The 26,884-nt window shown below is 41.9% G+C and overlaps 1 protein-coding gene across 4 annotated transcripts in view; it reads right to left on the bottom strand.

The window, feature by feature from the left end:
- The window catches only part of cald1a (caldesmon 1a), a 50,271-nt gene extending 34,253 nt beyond the window's left edge, over positions 1-16,018 (bottom strand). The window contains exons 1-2 of one of the 4 annotated variants that reach the window (XM_034526095.1): positions 15,760-16,018; positions 4,188-4,262 (exon numbers count right to left, since the gene is read on the bottom strand). The gene's annotated coding sequence lies outside the window, so the exon portion shown is untranslated. The remainder of the gene's footprint in view (positions 1-4,187; positions 4,263-15,759) is intronic. The other 3 variants (XR_004608963.1, XM_034526094.1, XM_034526100.1) reach the window with 3 other exon arrangements.
- Positions 16,019-26,884: the final 10,866 nt, after the last annotated feature.

Genomic DNA, 26,884 nt, shown 5'->3' with positions numbered 1-26,884 from the left:
ACATAATTGGGAGAAAAAGCATTCCAAAATGTACAAATCCCACACAAAATAGGGATGTTTGTACGGCATCAAAAGGCTACTGCTCCCTGGCCGTGCTCCACATGACCAAATATGGAAAGAAAAAATGCTGCCTTTTCCCGTAACCAAACTGGGAAGAAGAAGAAAAAAAAAAAAGGGGTGGGGGGGGGGGTTCTCTCTCATGCTGTGTGCACAGCGAGATAGAGCTCTCACACTCACTACACAGTGGCCACAGAGTTGGCTCCCTCTCAAAACAGCATGACGGCTGGTGATGCCGGACCTGCCGCGACATCTCAGCGAACACTGTCGGGCACACGCGCACACAAACACGCAACACCTGCACGACTCAGGAGTCACGAGAGAGCGGCACACCGATCCTTTTGACTGCGCTGACATTTCGTTTTTTGTAAAAACACACAAAAGCTTTCTTCACTTTGGCACAGTGGAGCCCTCGGAAACATTCCTCTTGGTGAAAAAGAGAGCGGTCTGAAACGCCACAGTCCTGTGCTTAAGTTAGAGAGTTTGTTTATCTGCCCCCCCCCCCCCCCCCTCTCTCTCTGTTATAGTGAGCAGCTTTTACATTCTCCTGCCATTGCAAAAAAAAATGTCTATGTGGGTATTTCATTTCGCAAGAATCTTATCAAATTATTATTCGGTTTGAACTGCCAGCAACGGAGGGAAAAGAGATGAAAAATAAAGAGCACAAAGCAACAAATAAAGGGACTTGTACTTTAACACATCATGAAACGTTGTATTCCATCTTAAAGGAAGAGGTCAACATTTTGGGAAATATGTCAGCTAATATATGTCAATATGTCAACTAACTTATTCAAGTTAAAAGAAAAGATTGATACCGCTCTCAGTTGCTAGCATGGCATAGAAGTGTGAACGCTAGTTAATGATGTACTCTGCTAATGTTAGCTCAACAGGTTTTTACGAAGAAACGTAACAGCAACGAATATCTCCTTCTAACCTCTTCGGGTAACGAGTATCGCTATGACACCAAGTTCAAACATTATCAGCTCTAAATCCAAATTTAATGAAATAAATCTGTTCCATAAAAGTCTGTGGAGCAGAGGCGGTCAGATGTTGGACCCTCATTGGAGCTGGCCGATGCTACGCTATGATTGGCCGTTCTGTGTGAAAAACTAAACAAAACAAGTTCAAATATTTGGCAATAAAGAGTTTTACAATGCATACATTTTCAAAACAATAATATGCAACCTGTGAAAACAAAATTAGTGCAGATATGTGTGTCAAGTTGTATTAGTATTAGTGGCTGCAAATCTTCTGTCCACGCCAAATCGTTTTAAAACGTGCTTGATACGGCCACTCTCAAGTCATGCTCAATGTTGAGCTTTTGTTTTGAAGGGCAACAGCAGAAATGCCGATCTCACGGAGATTGGCATTTGGCAAAACGCCAAGAATCAGCGAGTCTTGGCCGTCGCGCATGCGTAACCTGTTAACGGCGTAACGTAAACATGTACACGAAGGTACAGGCATTTCAACATGTATTTATTAATTACTTAGTTTTATGTCTGTGTACTTTGAACTTGTGTAATATGTTAAAATGAACATCTTTTTTTTTTTTGCTTCTGTTGAGTTGTAGTGGATTTTATATATACTTGCACATGTAAATAAGATAAGTTTATGTTTTAAATTAATACATAAAGAAAGTTATGATGATTCATTTGGGATATTATGAGGAATATTCTGGAGGAATGTATTATGAAACATAAGAGAGGATCCCTGTTTTATTATTCTGTTTGTTAATGACAAATGTAATGATTAACTGTATGATGCATGATAATGAATGTTTTATTGTTTAGACAATAGTTAAAATGGATGCGGATTGAAACCTGATATGTTGCTTTTATTCTGAAGGCAGGATAGTAGGTTTTATTCTGACGGGGAACTTCCGGTCCATGACCGAGCATTTGTTCTGGGGAACATGGTTCTATTGGTCTGGAGACTCAAGACAGCCCCGGTCTGGTGCTCATTGGGAGCTGCAGTCCGTCTGTGGAGAGTTTCTCCTTTCTGGCCCCACGATCGTGAACGCTATATGAGTATTATCTTTGCCATTAAATATTGTTAAACTTTAACTCATTGAATCCTGAATTTCCTGCGGCCACGGGACCCGGAGCTTTGAACAAATCGTACACTTCCCAGCAACGAACACAGTGATAAACAAGCCAATTCAGCAATTTCTTCTCCTGTATTCTCAGGTTTCAGGTGGTTTTACCCCCTGCACTTGACATGCGATATTAAGAGTCTGTTGTGTAATTCCACAAGGGCATTACAGTAAACAACTTCATCTTTTTGTCACTCAGGACCAACTGTGATATCTGAACATATGTGCTATAAAAGGGCCAATACTGTATAAAAACATACTATATTTTGATCAGACAAACCAGGACAAATGACTAAATACATGCAAGTTTTCAAAAATAATCTTCCTGTCATAACAAACCAGAGTTATGATGACTACACAAGGAAAACATCATCAAGTCTCTCAGTGCCTTAGGGCGCCCTATGACTTGAGTCTATTAAATAGGACTGTAAATAAATAATGACAGGCAGACGCTGTATGAAGCCAATGACAAAGGAGGTGATGGTAAACTTAATGAACTGAACCCCCGCTATCTTAACTGGTCCAAATTGCACCAAATTTGACAAGCACTCCCGTGGGTCCGAAGCAATACACCCACCAAGTGTGAAATAAATCGGATGAACAGCACTTGAGATAAACAAAGGAACATACATACAGAGATTCCTAGATTTATAGTTAGATGCACACAAGAACATGTGACTTGTTATGAATCCATTCCTCATCCTTCTCTCATGTCCATTTATAAAACAGAAAAGCAGCCTCCTCTCTTTGCTTTAGGACAGCCCGTCTTGAGACCTGCCGTCTGTCACAGCATATCAGGCCGGGGAAGGAGCCTGTGTCTCCTCAACAGGACATTCATTTGCTACTAGTGAGCTGACCAGGCAGACTAGTGGAACCAGAGAACTGATATATGGCCGGCTTTAGTCTAAGCACCGCGACTGCCGACGCTGCAACGAGAGAACAGTTTATCCAGCCGATGGCAATAAAGCAGAATCGAACGGAAAAGGATAAATACAGGGCAGGATAGAGCAGAAATGAGCTCTACTACGCTACATGTCTGTGCTTAAATGTTTGTGATCAAAAGTTCAGCTCTTGTAACCAGAAACTGAAAGATCACAGTTTCAATCGCCGCAAAAAGCCAGCGTGTCTGGCTATAAGGCCCCCAGGCAAGAGCCTGAACTTGTACTTTTTTTAATAAGTGTAAGTCACTCGGGATATACACCAAAGCTCAGTGACTAAAATATAAAAGTATATGTGATTAGCATTATCCACAACAGCCCACAGCCTCTGGTATACGGGCAATAACGTGACATGCTGGAAACATTAAGTGGAACATAAAATTGTATTTCTCATAAAGCTCGAGAGGTTCCTGATGTGTTTCTCGAAGGCGAAACATGGAAAGAAAATGGATCTGCTGAACATTTGTGACATGCTTCCTATAAAAGCCACGTTTCTGTCGTGGTGGACGTGTGGCTCTCCGTGGCCGGAGAGAAATTACACTTTGGTGAAAGAGGGAGAGAGAACCGGAGGAATGGAAGAAAAAAAAAGGAATATAAACGGCAGAGTGATTTATGTGGCTGACTATAACCACAGTAAGATAGACCGTCTTCCAATCATACCTTACATGGAAACATACATGAGGTTACAGTGAGGCTATAAAGCATGATGCAATGCCCCCACATACTGAGTGCCTGCTGAAAAAATGACAACTGGGTGCCAACCCCCGGCACAAGTTTGCCTTTTTTGTGCACGCATCTCATGGAAAACACAAAGAAAGTCACTTTTGCGGGAGACATATTTATTTAAATCTCTCCAAAATGTCATAAATCTTTATCTCTTTTGCCTTGTTTTAACACACAAGTCAGTAAATCACAGCAGCGGAATGCCAATTTTTTGAAGTGTGCAGCGAGGCTTTTCAAGGGTATTACGTGACAAGGTATTTTTCAAAATAAGGGGCTGCATTCCTGGAGCGAGATAGGAGGAGATTAAGGAGCGGGTAGGGTTGTGGGTGGGGTGGCGGGCTTCAAGATGACCTGACCGGAGTTGGTCTATTACTCACAGTGGATGTGGAGAGGTGGAGTAATCCCCTGACAGTTCTTTCAGATCAGTCTTACTGGTGGAAATCTGAGGGTTTCTTCAGGGAACACAGACAAGGAACTTGTGAAATAGACCCAAGGCAGAAAAAAGGGATGACAATAGCCTGTCAGACAGCCAAAAGATGTTTTTTTAAAAATCCTGACTCACACTCTCTCTCTGGGTATTAATGCGGCCCTGACATGCTCTCCCAGAGTTGACGCGGGGCAAAGCCATTTAATAGTGGCTGAGCTTGGACTCCTTTGCCAGGTGTGGAAACTACAATATGTCTCTGATACTCAGCAGCTGATACATGTGCTCCAGTTGCCATGACACTGACCAAGGGATCGAATTTGGGTGTTTTTAACAGTAAGACACATCCAACAGGTTCAAGTTACATTGCACACCTAACATCTCTCACTGTTGGGCTAAAAGGGTATTTAAAAAGGTACTTAAACAAACAGTTACACTGATATTCTGTGTTTCTCGTGAGCATCATTAAATCTCTTGTAAGGCAACGTGTTGGCAAACAGCTCATGTCCAGCAGAGATGGAGCAACGTAAGCATTCATTTGGAGTCACGTGTCTAGCAAACCTGGCAAATGCAACTCCAAGGTAACCAAAACAAAGCCGGCTGCTTCGACCGAAAAAACAAAGCTGAGGAATGAGATCAAAGATCTGCAGACGCCGACCTCCTTACCCTCTCTCCCCCATCACCTCAGACATTCTCCATCACTTTCCACTTTCAAAACAGCACTTAAAACCCATGTCATCTTCTTTTTCTTTTTTTGCAGTTGCTTCTATTGTTTGTCTTTACCATGTAAAGTGCCTTGAGTACCTTTTAAAGCGCTATACAAATAAAATGTATTATTATTCTTATTAATAAATCTAAAACGTCAGACTTGCATGCTGCAAAAACGGTTTGTAGAGCTGAGGGGAACTGCAGAGTCTCGTGATATTTTTCTGCGTGATTGTCACTCTGACCGCATAACACATAGTCATGCGATCCCTTGTGCATACAAAAGTTCAGCTCTAGTCCCGTGCAAACATGTTCAAAGCATTTACATTCTACAAGACATTTTCTAAAGTGATTTTTATCATTCAAATGTGGAAACTGCTATACATCGGCTCAGTCTTTAAATGCCTTGCTTTTTGCGCATTGCTACTGTTTTTTGGCGTGTTACCATCCACAATTATTGATCTGAGGAATGGCGTGAAACCTTTGCATCGTGTTGTTCTGCACCACCCACTCTACCACGCTCAGCAAGAATTGGTTTTGCATTGCATTACTATCAAAAAGTTCAATAGTACTTTTGGCTCTATCTAAGAGATTCAATTCAATATTTCATGAATTTTCCAGTAATACTTCTCTCTAAATGTAAGCTGGCACATATCGACTCTGCAACGAGCACAGGGGAGAAAACACTGTAGCTTTAGAAAGAAGTTCCGTAATAGAAAAGGGTAAAGCACAGCTCTTGACAAAGGACTGCAGGAGTCAGCACAAAATTCAGTCGAGTAAACCAGTCCTAATCCCTGTCCACCTACACTGGTTGACAGATATGATGCTAGGAACTAGAAATGTGGAGCACATTCACTGAGATGAAAATGAAATCCCAATAGATATCCTAGCCCTGTGGAAAATGTGGCATTTCTTTCAATCTTTCAGCGGTCTGTAGTATCAAGTTTTGCAGTATTAAAGCATTAGCATTGCAGTTGACTCAGCGGATGCACATTCTCTAAGTGACAGAGAGCTCACCTCCCCTTCCAAAAAATACATTCCACTCTCCTCATACCTCAGATCCTTTCTTTCAGGGCTCTACAGGACTAACGCTCACTAGATTTACCAGATCTGTGCATGGCTGTGCTGGCTTTTATTATTAGCGTGGCAGCCTGCCAGCTTGGATGGGTACACGTCTACTGCCCTTAAGGTGAAAGGCCTGAGCCGGCGTCGTTAATCTGTAGGTACCGAGTCGGTAATTTATGTCACTTTATACTCTGAACTCTCTGCAGGTGTGTTTGTACTATGTTCATTGTTTCTGTCAGTCGAGAGGCCAAAGTGACCACCAGTGCAAACACGAGAGATCTTCACATTCGCAGTACACAGTGGCAGAGCATCTATTGTCAGCAGAGCGTCTTGAACTGTGTCCTTCAGGAGAGGTACCCCCCCTGTCTGTCTCTATTTCTTCTCTTTCTGTGGTTATGTGACTTTGGGATCCATTGCCAGAAATTCCAGGAAACCCTAGAGCTTCATGAGACATAACAAAGCTCTCTCTCTTCCTCTGTCTTCGTCTCGTTCATTGAAGATTACACTATGTTTCTCCGTCTGCCTTTTGCAGGCCTGGGAGCTTTGCAGCTCATTCTCCCTGGGAGCTAAAAGTAATTTTATTCAGTGGCTTATTGACTCAAATCATACCATTTGAAATGGTGGAATTTCTTACTTTTAATGCCTGTGCTAATTCTAGACCACAGACTTTTTAGACCATGGAATACGCAATCATTGAACGCCATTAGCATGATGTGGCATTTACCAGTAAATTGAGGATAACTTTCAGTTTTAGAGGTTAATATATGTGGGGTACTTAAGCCTACTAATTCCTAAATGTATTAGAATAACACATATCTCAGACAACCATGAAATTGTAAATAATTGAGCGGTGCTCTTAGGAGTCTTCTCTGGTTGCTCCGTTGAAGTTGCTTCAAGCATTTTTTTTTAGCTGATGGCAAAACTGCAAATGAGATTTGGTTCACAAAGCAGAGCTAAATGGGAATAAATCCAAAACCACAGTCGTCGTCGCCGCCCCCCCTCTGGCTATAATCTGTTCACCCATCTCCTAGTGCTCGAAAATTGTCTCCTCATCTGGATTACCTCTGCTCTCAAATGCATAGATGCATGTCTGCTGAACCCCCTCATACACACACCTACAGACATACCCATTCACCCTCACCCACCACCCACCTCGTGTTTATGTTCGGAGCTTGAGTGACTGGTATTTCATTTCGGCCTGCCCGGAGCCCTTTTGCACAGTTTGGCTTGGCTGGTGTACCATTACTGGTCATTAAGTCTAACCTGAACTAATAGGAGCCGCTTTTCCAAGGTGGTCTCCCAGGTGGCTGTCACAGAATTGAGTGGCACTGCGGGGCTCAGGGCTCGACTCGGGCCCACTGAGTCTCATGAAAAATCTGCCGGGACGCAAGCCAGACTCCATCATACACGGGACGCAGACTCTCTGATAACAAGAAGCCATTGTTCTAGGGGGGCGTCTGGGTGTTTTGTTTCTCATTAAGGCAGGTTTAATGAGGCCAGCCAGCATGGCTGCACTCGACCAAATTTGAACCTTCTTCAACATCTAATCCAATGAACCATCAACAAGCCATCTAAAACCATTTGCTCAAACCATATCCTTCCAAAATCATCCCAAACACCCATTGTCGTCTCTGCTTTAGCTTGTGTACAGTAAAGCCCTTATGATTAACAGTGAACAACATGCTAATGCACCAATAGCCTATATAAGATCAGCACAGCAGTAAGTACAGCTTGACCAATACATTGGCCGGGTCAATACTATCCTATCCTTCCATCCATCCATCCATTTTCAATACCGCTTATCCTCATTAGGGTCGCAGGGTCGCTGGAGCCTATCCCAGCTGACATAGGGCGAAGGCAGGGGACACCCTGGACAGGCCGCCAGTCCATCGAGGGCACATGTAGGGACATACAACCATTCACTCTCACATTCACACCTATGGGCAATTTAGAGATCAATTAACCTGCAGCATGTCTTTGGACTGTGGGAGGAAGCCGGAGAGCCCGGAGAGAACCCACGCTGCCACGGGGAGAACATGCAAACTCCACACAGAAGGACCGCTCCGACCGGGAATCGAACCCGCGGCCCTCTTGCTGTGAGGCGACAGTGCTAGCCACTACACCACCGTTCTAATTTTATATTAGCTCATCTCTCCTGCAGATTTTCGTTCTCGGTTCTCGTGACATCGCTTGTATTAGAAACAAGTGTTTTCATACGCCTTAATCCTAAACAACATAATATTCAAGTGGCAGGTATCTGATTCTAATATAAAACTGTTGGTATGTTTTAGCTGTGCCTTTCTTCGTGTGACATGTTTCTTCATTAATCAGAAGAGAAGGAACCATTAGTCTAAATATGGGGGTAATTAATCCACGCTCACACTCCATTAGACGTCACGCTCAATTTGTGCTGAGAGCTGTGTACTGGGTAAATAAGCAGAGATGACGAGACCCATAACTATTATCACTGTCGAGGTGCTAACATGTATCTCCAAGAAAGCTTTCATGTAAATCAAGTGGATATTACAACTCCAATTGAATAAAGAACACATTTTTGTCCATATCAAATAATTGTATTTGTGTGTTTTTTTTCATGCAGGGAATTTACCAGAACTGCTGTCTGATCAGAGGATAATTGTATGCATATGTATCTCAGTCATAACAAATGTGACTAGACTTCGGCATTAAAGCCAAACATTAAGCCTCCAACAAGGTTCAACTGCAGTAGGGCATATAGTATGAATCAGCCCTTAGTTTAATAAGTACCATTTGGCTGTCACCTCGGCGGCCGTGGAGCTGCTCTATTACAGTAAAACCCCTCCAGTACAGAGCTGGGGTTATTCAATAAAAACCTGACTGAGTGTTTCTCCCAATCACCACTGGCAGAGCTCTGATGAGGTAAAAAGTTCTCCTATGCCAGCCTCTGTCCCTTCAGAGGACCCTCTGATTAAAATAGTTTTCTGAGGCCATATTTTTGTTCTCCTTGCACACTTGCCAGACCCGAGCTGGAGCACAGAGAGAAACATTGACAAATCACCTAATGCATACTGAAAAGAATCCACAAAAACAGATCTAATCTATAAGGTCTCCGATAAGTAGACAGATGAGAGCATTGGATTTCTACTTCTTTTTGAGAAATAGCTGGTATCGTTGTCTCGAAGACACAACTGTATACACATGCCCCTTCATTTATTACTTGTGTTAAGGGAGGAAAGGCTTTGCATCAGCCGTTCTGCGCTTTTGATCTTCAGCCTTAATCACTTTCAACCCCCCCCCCCCCCCCCCCCCCTCCCCCCCCCCCCCCCACACACTTATCTCACCCCCCTCCCAACAGGGCAGTGACATGTGAAGTGGAAAGAAATGGCAACAGCGGAGTGGCCCACTAGAGCCGGCTTTCCTACTCTCCCGTCCTCTTGCCTTGCGTGTAATGCATTCCTGAGCAATCCTCCGAGGCTCATATGTAAATGCCTGAGTATGCTTCTGATTAGGAGGCACAAAGAGTACACTCTATAAATGCACTCTTAAACAATTACCGCTGCTCCCGACTGCAGCACCGACACAGACCTCAGACTGTGCTGCTGCCTGACTAGCTTATTCAGGTGGGAAAGATGGATGCGGACCATTTCAAACCGTGTGCCTCGGTATGAGACACGTGTGTAGAGTCGGATATTAGAGACCGGAATGCAAAAAGGTTTGAGAAACTTGTGAATTCATGGGCTTCAGTGTTGAGACGGGTCGCTTTAACGAGTACCCGGCCAAAAGTAAATCAGTCCCCCGCACTTTTGATTGTCAAGGAATGTCTTAAAGCTGCTGTAATTCATATTTTTATATTAATATTGTTATTTTGTGAAAAGGTGTTGCTCTTAGCGACGGGCCCACAGATCATTTTAGCTTATTCAGCTCTTTTGTTTTGGTTATCTGGGCCGCAGCTTTACTGTTTTAGTTCACTCTCACCGCTCTCATTGTTTTCATTTTCAGATTTAATGGAAATTCTGATGAACCCACTGTGCACTACCTGGCAGGCACCAAACAGCAGACCGACAAAGCTAATGAACAGCTAATGATCATAGCGGCGAATTTAGCTGCTTAAGAGCCTGTTATTTACCTCTGGAGTTGGTGGAGACCAAACACAGAGCTAGAGGGGGGTAAAATATTGGACATACATTAGTCACGTGACCCCAAAATAAAATTCCAAATGAATGATAATGTTGCTCTTTTTGTGAACACGTTTGCATTATCAAGTAAAATGGTGATAATATGTCCAAGATGTGAGTTTGCAGGTTATTTCTGTTGCCCAAAATAAAATAAAATGAAATAAAATACAGTTAATGCAGGGTTAAGTCACTTTAAAAGCAAAACAATCATTTTAATTGTCCTGGATGCTGAATGGAAAACAAACAATTAAGTTATTAACCAAGATCTAATCATTAGTCACATCCCTAAAAATAGGAATACATTGACCATCTGAAAATATTGGATTCTCCTTAGATTCGACACCAAGGCTCCAACTAAATGTTCAAATTCTTAGAACTTGGAATAAAAGATATTCTCAACTTTGAAGCTCTTCCAGATAAACACAGTAGAAGTCTGACTCATGTGAATACCCATGTAAGGACACAGTGATTGTTTTATGGGTATGAGGTAAGTCCTCATTTCCATCATTACCACATACAAGCCCGATTTTGCTTTTTCCAGTTCTCACTCCCACGATGGCAGGCCTCCAATGTGGACTCTCAAAGCTGTCCTTCACTATTCGCGATACACACTTCAGCACACGCAGCGCCTCGATAGCCACACGCATAAATACAGCAGGCCTATAACTGACCTGCACACTACCCTGTCTGTCCCTGAGAGTCTGTCTGACTGCCCCGTGCAATTCATAGAGCGGTTAACCTCGCTAACTGTGTAAACACATGACCTCACCGGTCATATGTTTACACTCAACGGTATTTTTCACACGCCGCTGGGATTTACATCCCCTTATATAGTCTGCGTTCCCTTAATCCCCCATTACCCTAAAATACGGGATTTCCAAAAGGTGACTTGACAGGCTTCTTGATTTGCCGTGTTTGTTTAGTTTTGTGACGCTATGGGAGGGAAGACGAGAGGCTGAGAGGAGAATGGGGGAGGGGGAGGTGAAGAGAGGACAGGGTGGAACGAATGGAAAGTTGGCGAGGAGAAGAAGTAGAGCGAAGTGAGAATGAACGTTATAGTCATCATTTCGCTTTTGGGAGACAGGGTTGAATGAGGCTGAGGTAGAATAGATTGGTGTTAAAGGAGAGGAGGGAGGCGAAGGGAAAGTTAATGTAGCTGTTAGGAGGGAGACAAGTACGGTGGTTCCTCTGCCACACTGTGCACGTCTGAGGTCCCAGTGGGAGGACGCTGAAGGAAAACACAAGGCCAATCAGCTAACAGAGACATTTCCTGTGCTTGTTTTATCAGATGAGAAGAAGCCCAAAGGCTAAATGTCCCCCTTGACGGCGTTGTACACTTCTCAGAACAACCCGCTTTGGGGAAACGGAGAGGAGAACATGCATCTTTGTAGGATGACATCAGAAGCGCGGCTCAGGAGCACTGACCTCACTCTCACACAATCAATCATCCACAAAAAAAACACACAAAAATGCATACCACGTGAGTAAGAGAGGAGGTTTTACCTTTTGAGAAATAAAGCAAGGCTGCCTCATGAATTCAATCATCAACCAGTAAAAAAAAAACAAAAAAAAAAAAACAGATAAGATTTAGCTTGAGGGAAAAAATACAATAGTCTCTTTTTATAGCTATGAAACTTCTGGCGGAGCTTCGCATCTGGCAACAAGCAGATGGTGGGCCAATATGCCAATTACCAACGCCGGCATACCATGCTGCCTATTAGGCAATCTGGCCTTGAGTGATAGCGCTTTAAAGTCAGAAAACGACACAAGTGAGAGGCTGATCTAACAAACCCTCTTCATCGGAGTGTGACTAAAGCCCAGAGGAATTCAAACACAGGTCTTTCATGCCCACATGACTGCTTCAGTCAGAAGAATCAAAGTTTGGGGAAATAGTTTGGAGAGAGAGGAAGTAAAAACAGAAATCCAGGGAGGACGGATCATTATGACATTCTTCGTGCACGTGTGTGAATCGAAGGCTTGAAAAAAGCTTTGGAAATGTGGTTCGATATATTATTATACTACTATAATATATAATACTGCTGTAGGCCAGGGTGTGGGCATGCTCGAGGAGAGGGGACTGTGAGAGTAAGCATTCTCCATCACCCAAGAGATTAATTGAGCAGTGAACATATGCCAGAACATCCAAGAGCACCATGAATATTCCCCTACAGAACTGTTCCACGTCAGCTTGGCAGCATGATGAGGAGCGTAGTTTTTTTGTTGTTGAAAAAAGGCAAATCACAGGGATTTCAAACCTAAAAGAACAAACATCTGCCAAACTCTTACGCTAGATTTTCCAGGACCTGAATAAGCATCTTCGGAGGTTTCCTGCTTTAATCCGACTTCACAAGCAATTAAGAAGGGCCACCAGTTGTTTTGCATCTCACTTTTTGAGCGTCGAAAGAGTTAAGAATTCTTTTCCAGCTCGAGATTCGTCCGTTCAAGCCCACCATATTATACAACTTAAGTGTGCGGTTCTGGATGCGGCGCATTCAAATTACATGCTATCAAATTCAAAGGCGAGGGGGAACAGAGCGAGTACGTCGCGGGGCTCCCGTCCAGGGCCAAAGTCCCATGAGCGCCATAGCTGATTTTCAATCACAGTCACTTCGAATGAGGTGAACCCTGTACTACTCCCGCCGTCGTCCAGAAGACACAAACCTTAACTTTGAGCCGGGCGACGGTTCGATGCTGTCTCTTAACTTTTAGTTTCTTTTAACTTGTCTTGTTCTGTGTTTTTTTGTTTGTAACTATCTGTTTGTATCTGAAAAAGAGATTTTTAATCTCAATGGGACTCACCTGGTTAAATAAAGGTTTTTTAAAAAAATGATAAGGACGCCATTGATGAAACAGAAAGCGCTCATTGTGCTTCAGCTGCAGGCATGCTAAGGGCAGCATCTCTTTCTGAAACCATATTCTTGGAACATACAAATCTGCATAAAATCAAGTCAAAAGACTGGAACACATGAAACCTGCTTGAAATAGTCTCAAATCTTGTTATGAGAAGAAACCAGAAGAATATAGCTCTGGCACCTGCTGTGCAGACACAATGTATGTTTGGGCCGACATGTCAGCATTGGAAACCCAACCACGTTTGGAAAACCTACAGTACACACTGAACACAGTATAGGTAAACATCTATTTAAAAAATAATAATAACAGTATGATCTGATCATTTGTGTTTAAAAAAATTGCCTCTGCCAGTTTTCCATTCTATTTAAATTCAGGTTGCCACTTGGTTGGCGGCCTTAGCTCGGTGGCGGTAAGGAACTGTTGCTTTGCAAGGAAAACTCTGGATTCCTGCTTTGGAACTTGATACTGTGGTGGATTATGAGTATCTAGGATCAAACTATAACAACGCACTCGCACATACACTGCGTGCGTGTTGACACATCAATGCACGGGGAGTGGGGGTAGATTAATGTATGCCCCGTGCTTTAGCACACATTGATTACGTTGAAGAACGTGGTCCACTAATTACCTGATCCAACATTTAACTTTAATCAAGTGCATGAGAGAAGGGAGGGAGAAGGAGAGGGAGCCAGCGTACAGTAACTAGAAGCCTTCACCGCACTGTGCAGTCTAGAGCCAGACTCCGGAAATGCATGGCAGTGTTCCCTACATCCTGCCCGCCCAGACCTAACCCTGGCTCTGGCTCTCGCCCCACACTGCCAAACCCCTGTTATCACTATGTGCAATTACCTCCAGATTCTTCTGCTCTCATATCATATTGTGCCAATTACAAAAGCCCCTTTTAAGTACACTACAAAGCCTGACGTGCACGTTAGTTTAAAACCTGCAGTTTGATGTGTGTGTGTGTTTCAGCCTAGGAATAGCTGTGTGAGAGCATACATGTGTGTGTGAACATATGCAGGCAACAACTGAAATAAGGAAATGCTTATCTAGCTGTTATGTAGTATTAGTCAGCTTTAATACCTGAAAACGACGTGTTGTGATTGAGAGAGTGAGTGAAAAGTAGATGGATAAAAGTTTAAATAGATAGCTGAAAATATTGGTATGGTCTTGTTATGAGAAGAAAAGTAGGCTGGTGAAAACTATTTGATGCAGCTCAAAGTCCAGGACCAGCAGTTGAAATGGTCAACTTACTGTGACGGACAAACGGCTGGAATAGTTAGCTAAAAGAAATGGTTAAACCGTTGACACAAAGTAATGGATAAATGGCTGAAATAGCCAGCTTCGTTGTAGTATTTCATGTGACCAATGCAACTTGAACTTGAATAAAATAGAAGTTCAACCGTCTGAAGTTGTTATCCACTTTTTGTTTTTAATAATACTGAGGGTTACATATGATCCAGTTTGAAATCAAATAAAAGTCACATGACAGATGTGCTTCCCTGAAGGGGGGTACCTGTGTTCATCCAACATGGTACCACTGTAGTAGCAGACTGTTATGCATCGCATTCCAATCACCTGTCACCAGGTTGGGCCTGCGCCCTTATAAGGAGCGGAGGGCATTCTCCAATATGTTTTCCAAACACTGCACAACTTATCAGATACAGTTTCATAGACAATTACAACGCTGTCTCTGGCCCCGAAAAAAGCGTAAAAAAAAAAAAAAAAAGGACCTACAAATCCACCCTCCCTCCACCCCTCTCCCATTTTTCCATGCTTCCATTTCACAGATACTATGTAATAAAGCCGAGATCAAACGACTTGCCGGCCAACTCACAGTACAATGAGAGTCGAGCGGAGACTTTTTTTTGTTTTCCGCCTCAGGGGTGGTGGTTTTGTAAAGAATGTGATACCTTGAAACGATGAGATGGAGGATTCATCTGCTAGTGCCTTTTTTTTGGGGCTAGAGTGCCCCTGGGGGCCTTTGTCTGCAGGAGATGCTGGACGTGTTGGAAAGCTCACAGGATGACCCCTTTATCTCGGAATGGTCTTATGGTCAACACTTGAACTTTGAGGGGGGCACGTGGTGGTGTGCGGGTAGCCATATGGGGGGGGTCCTTACTGCCCTAATGCCAACTTTGTACACCGTCCCATCCACGTGACACATTTCAACAATTCGGTCCACATTCTGCAGCTGTGGGACAAGGACGCAGCTTTTTTTTTTTCTTTGGGAGGATGCTTCGACTATTATCAACAACCGGGGAAGACATTTAATGCCTCTCCTGTTGTCAGGCGATGAGAAACTTTGGAGACCCCCCCCCCCCTCCCTCCCTCCTGCTCGCCCCGAAGGAGTGAGCGCGCATTACCGGACTAGACATGCGCTTTTCTTTGTGTTGCCCCCGCGGTTAACAAAACATTCACGTGACAGCGTCGCCGCTCAGCCGACAAAAAAAAAAAAAAAAAAAAAAAGTTTATGACGGCGCACAATCGTGAGTTCGCTTCGCCTTTCGAGGACCGCTGTCGTTGCACAAAGAGGGAGCGGCTTACAGCCGAGATATCCTGAAAAGTATCGGCTGCGGAGACCCATAACGTGATAATCTCCCATCGTCAACAAAAAAAGAAAAAAAGTACCCCCTTTTTCATTCGCCAAAAGCGTCAGCGCGTCACGCACTTTCTTCCTAAATCGCGTCTGCGAAAAGTGTGAAAGGGTTTCGGCTGGTTTCCCGAGCTTCTTTTATTTGCGCTTACCTGTGAATCTTAACGGGACAAAAGCTCTTGAGTCGAGTGTGAGGAGAGGAGAGAGGGAGCCAGGCTGCAGTCGGTCGGTCGGTCCTCCGCTACACTCAATGATACCAACACACAAAAAAAAACTGAATACCCGTTCAAGCCCCTCCCTTTAAGACACAACCGCACATCTACTCTTGGCCGACTCGTCCGCTCCGGTCTGCCCCGTGAAACGTTCAACTAACGCTCCGCAAAGTCTGCGCCCGTGCAAAATGACAAGCGTCAACTCTGCGAGGAGCTTGTTGCACAACTCCTAATAAGCGAAAGTGACCCCCACCCCCTTTTGTTGTTGTTGTTGGTTATCCTTATGGTGGCCTCTGAAAGAAAATCACCTGTCAAGAGCAATCATATGAAATGTTAATCTTGGGAAAAAGAAAAAAAAAAGGAGGGCAGTGTGCTCACAGGCAGGCCGATAAGCCTAAAAGCTTTCATGTAAATAGTAACGCTGACGTTATTGAGAGGGGGGGGGGTTAGGGGGGGGGGGGGGCACCATCCGTTTTTTGCCTCGCATGAATAAGCATAATATGCACAATCTCAAAGATGTGTACCACTACAAAGAGATGCACTTCTTTTTTTTTACATGTATGTAATCCTATTCATCTGCAATATATATATATATATATATATATATATATATATATATATATATATATATATATATATATATATATTAAACGTGGACCAAAAAATGACACGCATACATAGCCTGCCACTATGGCTATGCCACTAAGGTTATTAATTATTAAGAACATTTTAGTAGCCTAGTAATTCAGCCTAGTAATTTGAAGAGCCAGAAGGAGAAAAGACGTGGTGTATGTGTGGGGAGAAGTTCTACAATATATTACTTATTACTAATAATGAATTTACATCACATCACACCCCAATATGATGCCTGTGTTGTTTTAGTAATTGCATGATAGTCATGATAGTTGAAATTGTGATTTTCTTCACACTTACAGTACTGTCGATGGTTTATCGAACTAGAGCAATTTATGGTTCAAAACTATTTCATTCTATATATTTACTTTACTTTACTTTATAGAGTGGTGGTATCCTATATATGGACACAACCCCATGCCCACAATAATGCCACTTCTGCACATGCTGGGAGAATTTAAGCAGTACAACTTAAACAAAAAAAAATGTAATAATACATTTGACATTGCAGATATTTACGAATTAGACTTTTAGAAGACAGAGAGTGAGAGTTACCTGTCTAAGACTTTAACTAGTCTGCAGCCATGCCAGTTGCTCTGAGGCTGTATGTTGGCCGACTGCCAATGCTCTCAATGACAACGCTAAGCATGCTGATATTTAGCAGGTAGCATTCACCATGTTTGCCATCTTAGTTTGCCATGTTAGCGTACTCACGTTTGCAAAAATACAAAGCAGAGCTGAGGCTGACCGGAATGTCATTAGTTTTGCAGATCAAAAACCAAAGTGATGGATAACATTATTAATATGACCTCAAGGTGACGCTAGATGAAAAGTTAGGGGCTGATGTTACAATTCATTGTATTGAAATTGTATGTCCCCGAATGGGACATACAATTTCAAACCCACCAATAAATGTCGAGACATGCTAGCGTGGCAAAAAAAGGGAATGGACTTATGTCATTTCCAGCCATCTAGAAATACAGCTGCAACATTAGAACAGGTTCAAAAACATTTATTATTATTATTATTATTATTATTATCAGTGAGTGAATATTGCTAAACAAGCGGATAAAGCGGAAAATCAGATGCCAGCTCTGTGATTCAAACGTAAAGGTAATACTTATACTCAAATTAAAATCTAAAAATACTGGAATTATCCTGCAAACTCTAACCTAATAATAAAAACTACAAAGGATATTTTGCATCAAGCCCCAGGAATATTGATAAAAGTGTGGTGTCATGTTTGGTTCTCCCCACCAAATGCAGCCCTGCTATTTGTGACCTTTTATCGGTCAGCAATTTTCATAAGGATGCAGGGAGTTAGGAGGTAACAAACACAATAGCCGCAGTGTTCTACTTTCTACTATGAAACCGCCGCCCGGGGACACTGCCCCGCTTTGTCTCCCCCTTTAAAACAATGATGCTCACAACAAAGAATGAACTCAGTAATTGCATTAGGCCACTGGTGCAGAAATGAGCACCATATGCACTGCAGCTCTTTTGCATGTGTTTCTTTGAGATAAAGTGAAATAAGTGCAGTCCGTTGATTGTGTGCAAATGGATGTGTGTGTAAGTGTGTGTGTGTGTGGGACAGAATGCGAGACACTTTTAGAGGAAGAGAGAGGAGAGACAAAGATAGAGAGTGGAGGGTTGGAGGGCCATCCTTATCTTAAATCCTTTGAAAAAATGATGTATTTTAAAATAAACCTGTCATCCTTTATCTTGCAGGTTTCTTTCAGATTCTCCTTCCAGTTGGCACACAACATCTTGGCCCCAAAACTGCATTTCCCTCATGCAAAGTCACTTCATGACATATTTTGATTGCCAAAAGCGATGCTCTGACCATGGCATGTTTACAGTTGGTGTAGTGCCCTTACATTCAGGGCCGATTCTAACTTGCCATATTTACGCCATGATCTCAGGTGTTTAGCTCACACACACACACTTTGGTTTACGCTCGGCCTCCTCGGGGCTCCTCAGGGAGGCTCACTACATAGGTCTTAACCATAAGCACAACTAGAGGTAGTAGTGAACATATGGATAATAGTGCATGTTTATGTGCCCACAAACCAAAGACCCGCTAATATAACCTTTGGCTGTTTTGCTTTCTGTGAGCTGTGTGCAGCTGCTAAGTGTGCACAGATCTCTGGAGGCCCCGGCCAGAGAGATCCCTAGTGCCAAATCTACCTGACATACCCCTTAACAATGTTACATCAGATGAAACACCTCAGAACCAATTATAAGGGTTTTAACAAAACCTTTGATATTTTCCCATTTCATCATATTGTTTTAAATCAGATGAAAGACCATGTTGCCATCTTGACTTCAGAGGTGAGGATGGGATTTGCCTTCAAAGTTGTATTCAGTTTAAAAAAAGTTCATGATGCAAGTCCCAAATGTTATTCTGCAACCAAATTATCATGACTTAATGAAACAAAAGTTTCCTTCACAACAATGAAAAACATGGGACATTTAGAAATGCTGCTGCTTTAAATGAAAAACGGATCTCTCTGTTCAAGAAAAAGAAAGTGTCACCATTGTGCGGACATCAATTTAAAATGGATTGATATATACTGCAGCCTTTCTCTCACTGTGTGTGTGTGTGTGTGTGTGTGTGTATGTATCACGTATGATTGGTATCTAGGATGTCTCAGCTGGTGCAAATACCTGCAGCATCCTTGGTAAAGTCCAGGACTTTTATCATTCTCGTCTGTTCCTTCCTGTACCTCTCAACTGTAAACTCTCAAAGACAAAAAAAGGTCAACAAAGGATAGATACCCTACTGCATGTTTCATGTTTGGCTTAATACTGACTACTGTTCCGCCACATTCCATGGACAAACAATAAGATTATCACGTGAATATCAGATTGATGTGTCCATCCATGGCACCACTGTTCCACCAAAGATAAGGGACAGTGTTACGAGATTGTGCGGAATGGCTTATTCGTGTGGAATAGGCTATAAGGATGCGTAGAGAAGGGCACAAGCATATATACTGTCTTGATGACAATAATGACATATAATGGGTAATGTATATCATTATAATGTTTGACAACGTTAAAACAAGGTAGATTATATTTGTGGATCACTGAAAGAGTTACTGTTCCAAATGAAATTCAAGCCTCCACTGTGCATGATGAACACGGCTTTGAATCTTTTCCCTGCACTAAGCCCTCTGCCCTGACCTCCTTCCACGCCTAATGTCCATTATATAAAATGATTTATAATGATCGATTTCACGTAGCGTGCAGCAGGGCTCAGGCAGGGATTAAAAGCCTTGCTGGGACACACCTGGCTCAAGTTCTAACTCTTTCACATGTACATGGGCCCCAGGACGGGTCCCTGGGGGCCTCCGTCACACCAGCTATAAGTCTAACTAAAGCAAACTCAGTATTCCACGTTTATTGACTTTAACAAAATGTTGAATCTAGTCAGGAACATATAAAAGTTTGTCCAAAAAAAAAGTCTTGATACATTTATGTAAAGAATGTGTTTTAAAAACGTAAAAACTCTTTCATGTTGCCCTTTGTGACATCAAAGTAGCTCTGAACTGAGATCCAAAAGTATGAAGCTGCTCACATTAAACTAAGAGGAGACATTTTAACATTATTACTCTAAAGAAGATAAAACTCACCTCTTTTTTAAAAGATACATCAATGGGAAAGAGATTTCTAACTTCTGGCTTTCACAGAAAACACAAAAAAAGAACATTTGACTGCAGATGAGCCAACAAACAGTCCCTCTGGTAACTTCTCTCACCAGGCTGGAACAGTTGCCAAGTGCTCTCATGACCAAAAATCCACCACTGGCATCCATCTAATTTCCAGAAATGGGTCTTTGCCTATTCCATGGTAGGGGCTATTTCCCTACCATGTAATTTTAAGACATCACTGGTGTGTTAGTTTATCATTATATGAGGAACGTTCAGGTCTGAAGACTTTTACTTTTCAATAAAAAACTGTGATCGCAACTAGAATTCTGCAACTCATTTTCTCATGAACTAAAACACAGTATGTGATATAGGCATCGCTTGTGAAGAAGCAATGGTGCATATGTAGAAACCTGGCCTTGATACACAGTAAAGAATGAGCAGTGAGTAAGAGAGAGAGGATGTCACTGGGGTTATTAGGTGGCCACCTCCCATCACAGATGTTTAACTGAATCACTCCCATGACACCTTTGCGAGGCTCTTCTGAATCCCAGCACTGCCACATCAACAAACATAAAAGATTAATATCTGGATCGGGATGGATCTCACCGCCAAGACTTTGGTTGATACACGAGAGGTAATTCAAAGCCGATCAAAGACATTTCATGTCGAGCCATTCAACTGTACAGTAATACCAGCAATTCATGTAAATATAAGGGCTCCTATAGCTTATTTCTTGCTTGTTTCAGTCTAAGTTCCGCTGACACACATAAAGACAGCAGCAGACAATAACGCTTTGAAATAATTTCTGCTCGGGAGTCAAAGCTGGGGCAAATATAACATTGTGTGGGATGTTTGAGATTGCCACGGAAACCCCATCTGGGTCTAATCACAACAAGGCCATCTGTTCAGCATACAAAAAGCAAAATGACAGGAGGAAGAGTATGGGAGATCAGGAAACTGTATTTTTGGCACTTGTATATTTTTTATATACTGCACATGTGGACATGTATTTCTGCCACCTGCAATCACAACATGAATAATTCAACAATCCACTCAAACTCTACCCACGCGCTGATTCTGAACACTTATCCCTCTACTACTGGCCTAGTTATTGGACACATACACCGCATTGTGTCCGTTGGCCAGTTCACTTTAATCACCCAGTGGGCTGGAGGGAAATCTTGGAGCCAAAGTACAGTCATTTCTTCAAGCCTTGTTCATGCATCAGTAGAGAATGAATGGATGAATGCAGGGTGATGCTTGGACAGCCCCTGGTGGAGATTATGATAAAGTGAACATTGTCAGGGTGAGTCAAATCTCTTATTTGTTATTGTGTCAGCAGTCTGACCTATACTGCCACCACCAGTTCAGAATGTAAAGTAGATATACTTCTGTAAAAGACAACTTGATAATAATTTGCCGATTCATAAGACAGTGTGTCACCCTGTAGATCTTTGAGGATTATATATGTCCTCTCTCTCCAAGTTTTGAAGATCCATCCATCTATATTTCAAATAAATGTTTTATAATGTTCTAAAGCAGCAGCAGCAGCAAAGAGTCCCGGAGCGATTGTGTGTCATACTCACTGTACTTACTCTGCACTGTGAGCTGTTACAGAGAGAGGATAACTGTAATATTTCCTCTCACTGTGATAGTTGGACGTGTCCAGTCTAATAAGAACGTGGGGAGGTCACGTATAGAGGTGAAGATCACTACAACATGTAGTAGATGTGGTACAAAAGGAATGTTCTAGTTCTTCTTTACAGCCTCCTGTAAAATTATTTGAGGGCAGTTCTATAAAAAGGTGGATGCCTTGAACCCGTGGCTGTTTCTAAAAGAAATCCCCTCTCATGGAAAAAACTATAATTACCGAATTACCGTTATATGCAACCACCAACAAGTCGTGTTGCAGTTACATCCACGTCCATCCAAAATGTAATCCCTTTATTATGTTAGACCTATTAGATAAAAAACCTTCGACGACCAAATTCAAATCAGTTTTTCATTTAAGTGCACGCTGTTGACTCCCTTGTTTTATCACTATTAGGACAACTGAAAACCATGGATACACATTTTTGAGTAGTAATATTAAAGTATTTTAGAAAACGTAGAAGGTATCACTCAAGATTTCAATTCTTGTATCACGGAGCGATGACAGAACAATAATTGGAATAGGAAATATAGTTTTCAGCTTTGTTGTAATAAATTATATGCGTCAAAAATCATTCTCCTTCTCAGAGTCATAAGTAAGTCAAATCTGAACACACATACATAATATTTTGTGACTGCACTTCCTGAGGATATTATATCTCCTTTGTTCAAGCTATTATTCCATATCAAAGTATTCCAGTGATCCTAATTCTGCATACTTGCATACACAATGTAGACATATATATAAATACAAAATAAAAAATAAAAAAAGAAAGTAGGGTAAGCTACTGCCTGTGGCCTTACTTCCTCCACCTGTCTTCATGGTGTTTCGATTTGGTCTCCAGGCGGCTTCGCTCACTTCAGGTTCTGTTCAAAGACCTTCTAAAATCATAATATGGATCTGAGGGTCAGAAAACAGGAGAAAAGAAAAAGCGAGTCAGGTTCATTTTTCCATTTCTGCTATTTCTCTTCGCAATCTTCCAAAAGTCTGTTGCGGATACGTTGCAGGCAAATACAGCATGCATGCAAAGAATATCTTTTATTCGATATCCTTTGTGGATTAGAGCAGATCACAAAGTCTGCAGAATACAATCTGACATGAAGCATAACTTTTCATACCGATCTCTGCAATCCCCTGTGAGTTCAGGCAGTGCATACAAGATCATAATTTCACTTTGGTGTGGTTAGAGACGTAAATAGATATAATCTTGCAATGAGGATTAAGATGAGAGTATAGTATTTGATCTTCAAAGGGCTGGAGGTTATCTCAGGTAAAGTACAAGTACGGTTAGCTTTCATAAAAAAATCTGACACAGAGTTCGACTTCTGTTCATTTCCATTACAAAGACAAGTACCTCGTTCTCATTCTTGGGCACCTTCACCTCAATATCGTAACGCTCATCATGCTCTGTGTCAATCTTTCACTGCAAATCCTCACAGAGCTACTCTGAAGAGAACCGACTGCTTTAAACCACGACGGTGTGCAGGACAAGGGGAAAAAACTGGAATAAAAAGAAAGAAAGGAGTGATTTATCATCAAATGGCATGTCAAAGCTTTAGAATTTCACTCAAACTAGACAGGTGTCAGGATGTCTTTTAAAGTGGATTTTTTTTAGAAAGAAAAGTATACAGCGGAGTGTGAGATGTTGTTTATCTGAGGAATGCATGGAAGCGGTTGCAGCAAAAAAACAAACATTTTCTATTATAGACAAAATGCATCCACCATTCTGGATATAAGAACAAGAGAGTTGGCCTGGCTTTTGAGTATGTCAATGGCTTTTGATAGTGTGAAATAATATTTGACAGCTGAGTGAATGCGAAGACAAATCCCGAAAACAAATGCAATATTCTACGCAGAACAATACCACAATACCACAACCACAATGAATCCTGCTGCCTGTGAGTCTACAGTATGAGCAGGACACAGACATACTGTATTGTGTGTGTACCTTTGGGGTTTAACCTTTACCTGGCATGCATAATGAGTTATTTCATAGTTTGTCCAAAAAAAACAACCCACAAAAGAGTCTATTGTGAGGAAATAATTAACCACCCTGGGACAAGTGGAGAGATGCCTTTTATTTGTTAAATCTGCAATAACTGTTTTTTTTGTTGCAAATTAGGGGGTAGTGGAAACAAAACACAAGAGTAACATTATCAGATTTTTACTTGATATGGCAAATTTGTTCACAACCAGTTGCATTTACACATCCAGAAAATACCGAACAACATTATAATTCATTTGCAGTTGTGTTTCTGGCTAATTTAATCCCTATATTCACTCTCCTTTTAGCTCTATTGTTGGTCTTTACCAACCTCTGATTGAAAGATCAAAAAACAGCTGAAAAGACATAAACTCACCGTAGACCTATAGAAATCAGCAGAGTCGGGTTTTAATACTGTTGGTATGTCACTAGACACCTTTAACCTGCGAGTATTCACCATGGTTAAGCAAGCAAATTAAATAAGTATACTGTAATCTGAGTTTAGTAGTTAGTTCTTGACCTGGGAAATACCAATATGGCAAAACTAATTCCCAACGCAAGGTACACGTACATTTAAATACATCCCTTAATGGCGTTCTGAGCTTTAATGAAAAAGGTAACCATTTTCATGACAACGAGCTACTCCATCCCCAGAGGAAGGCCATGCGAAGTGGCCAAGTAAGTTAACTTTGTGTTGGGAAATGTTTGCTAATAAAGAGTGTCTTAAAAAGTTAGCGTCTCATTCATTATGTGATATTCTGTGTGTCATTTGTGAAGGCACGGCACCTTTATGAATTGCAGCGTATCCTGACTTTCAAGTCTTTATCGCCTCTCTTTACTTGTGGTGCAGCTATTCTGTACCTGCGGTCCCTGAGCAGGAAGGTTGAGAGCACTTACTTTCTTTTATCACTGCTTTTGTAATCTTGACTTCCTGCTCCACAACCAGTTATGCCTCTGCCCTTTTTATGTCAATTAGCCATGTATTAAGTTTATCGTGCATAGTGGAGACAGTTCACTCTGCACACAGTGTTTGGCACTTTGTTTCCAAAGCACAAGCCTGCATTAGACTCATGATAGCACAGGCTGCAGAGTGGATTACCCTTCCGTGATAGCCTGTAGGGACGTAGCCCAGAATAGGTTATTTGGATATAGACAGATAATGCACTCCTAACAGGCATCTGAATTGGAGCAGTAATATTTTTCTTTTCACAGCATTGAACTGTCACAACATTGTGGATAATTGCAAGCTAGAATCCCCGTGGACATACGTTGCTATTAGGACCTCTTTTTTTCCCCTTCTTCCCCAAATCCCCAAACAGTGGGCAGTGTGTCGGAGACTAATGCCAGACCTGCTGCCAGGGGATGCGCACACACGGACACATGGACACACAAAGACACACTCAGACACACACAGACACACACAGACACACACGCACAGACAGGAAGCAGCGCCACGCACTTCCACTGTCAGCTCTTTCAAGAGGAAATGCTCCCGTTCATCCAAAAAATGGGTGAAAACAAAACCTAGCCTCACGAGCCGTATGTGTGTGTTAGTTGTCGTCATCACTTCTAATTTTCAAGCAGTTATCACTTTTGTTTTATAAAACAATATTAACAGAATCACAAAATTGTAGCCGATTTATTTACAATTTACCGATAATATATCTGTAAATATATGTATATGATTTAGCCTCCGTTCATTATTTTAACTAAATTTCACACAATAGCTTCTATTGATCCGCATTTTCTGGAGCTTTCAACAATATGCTCTGGAAAGAGATAATAATTGAACATTGAGATACAAATATTATATGAAACAAAAATGTTTATGATTAAGAATAAACTTACGTGCTCAATTTAAGATTAAATAGGGTTTTTTTTACGATAAAGGAACACTGGTTATTGTTACGTATGTAATTGTTGCTGTGAAACATTTAATTGACAGTTGGAGACGTGTAACTTTCATGTTTATTAAACATCTTCAGCTAATTATCGGTAATGGGCTGCAATGCCCATTAATGCCAATTCAAAAATTATGTGAAAACCACAGCTAGACAACCAAAAATTATGAAAACTACTGTCTTATTTCAAGGTGCTCAGGAAATAAATGTCCCGGACAACTCGGACAAAAGAAGCATCACCGGGAGCAAAAAAGGAACAAATCAAGAGCAATACTTGTTCTTACATTCTCCGTGAATCAAGGCGGAGGACGACAAACAAACACATCAGGAGCAGTCGAATCATTTCCCAACTGCGATCAATAACGAGGACATTATTAAGGAGATGATTGATTGAGATGCATGACAGTGTGACAGAATATCACCCCTCAGTCAGGTTGCCCTCGTTTAGAATTTCCCGATGGAGAGAACCAAGCAATTGGCAGGCCTACATTACCAGCTGTGGCATTTCATACCGGGCACCATATGGCAGGTATTTTAAGATCAGGAGATTCGATTATGTTGTATCAGATTGTGTTTTGGAAGATATTTGCATTTGGATTAATAATAAGGTGCAACCAGGGACACATATAAGCATTACTGTACAGTCCAATTTGTTCACTTAATGTCACGATGCAATGCAATGCTTTTTTTCATTACTATAGTTAACACAGCATTGATCTTCACACTTGCTCAGAAAAGGCAGCCGGCATCATTACATGTTCAGCCTATAAATGGGTATTTAACGCACATGACAGGGATTGAAGGAGCCATATACTGAGGCAGCACTGATTATCAGGGTGTAATTGTGTTAAGAGTCCCATGGCCATAGCGGTGTCCCCTCCTACATGCTGACCCCGACCCCGGCTATATCTTGTCCCTGCCATTTCTTCAGAAAATGCTATTACAGCCACCTCTCCGGAGACCAGACAGACAAGGTCCTCGCGGTCTGGGCTCGGGATAAAAACATCTGACCCCGTGTCCCTCATCACACGCAGAGATGAAGGTACACGAGAGGGGGACGAAAGTTCATCCCGCGGGTTAATAGGGCCCTTGGATGAAATCATGTGTATGATACAATCCAAAAAAGTGAAGGGGAAGAAGTTTTTCAAAAAGATTTTGGATTTTCCAGCTCTTTGATTTCCTCTCCGTCAGTGCTACTTGTGTGGCCGATTGCCCTTCAGATGTTTTGAAGGAGAACATTAAC

Source organism: Cyclopterus lumpus, chromosome 23 (genome assembly GCF_009769545.1).
Source record: "Cyclopterus lumpus isolate fCycLum1 chromosome 23, fCycLum1.pri, whole genome shotgun sequence".
Taxonomy (NCBI): Eukaryota; Metazoa; Chordata; class Actinopteri; order Perciformes; family Cyclopteridae; genus Cyclopterus; species Cyclopterus lumpus.
This window is presented reverse-complemented; position numbering and strand designations above follow the sequence as displayed.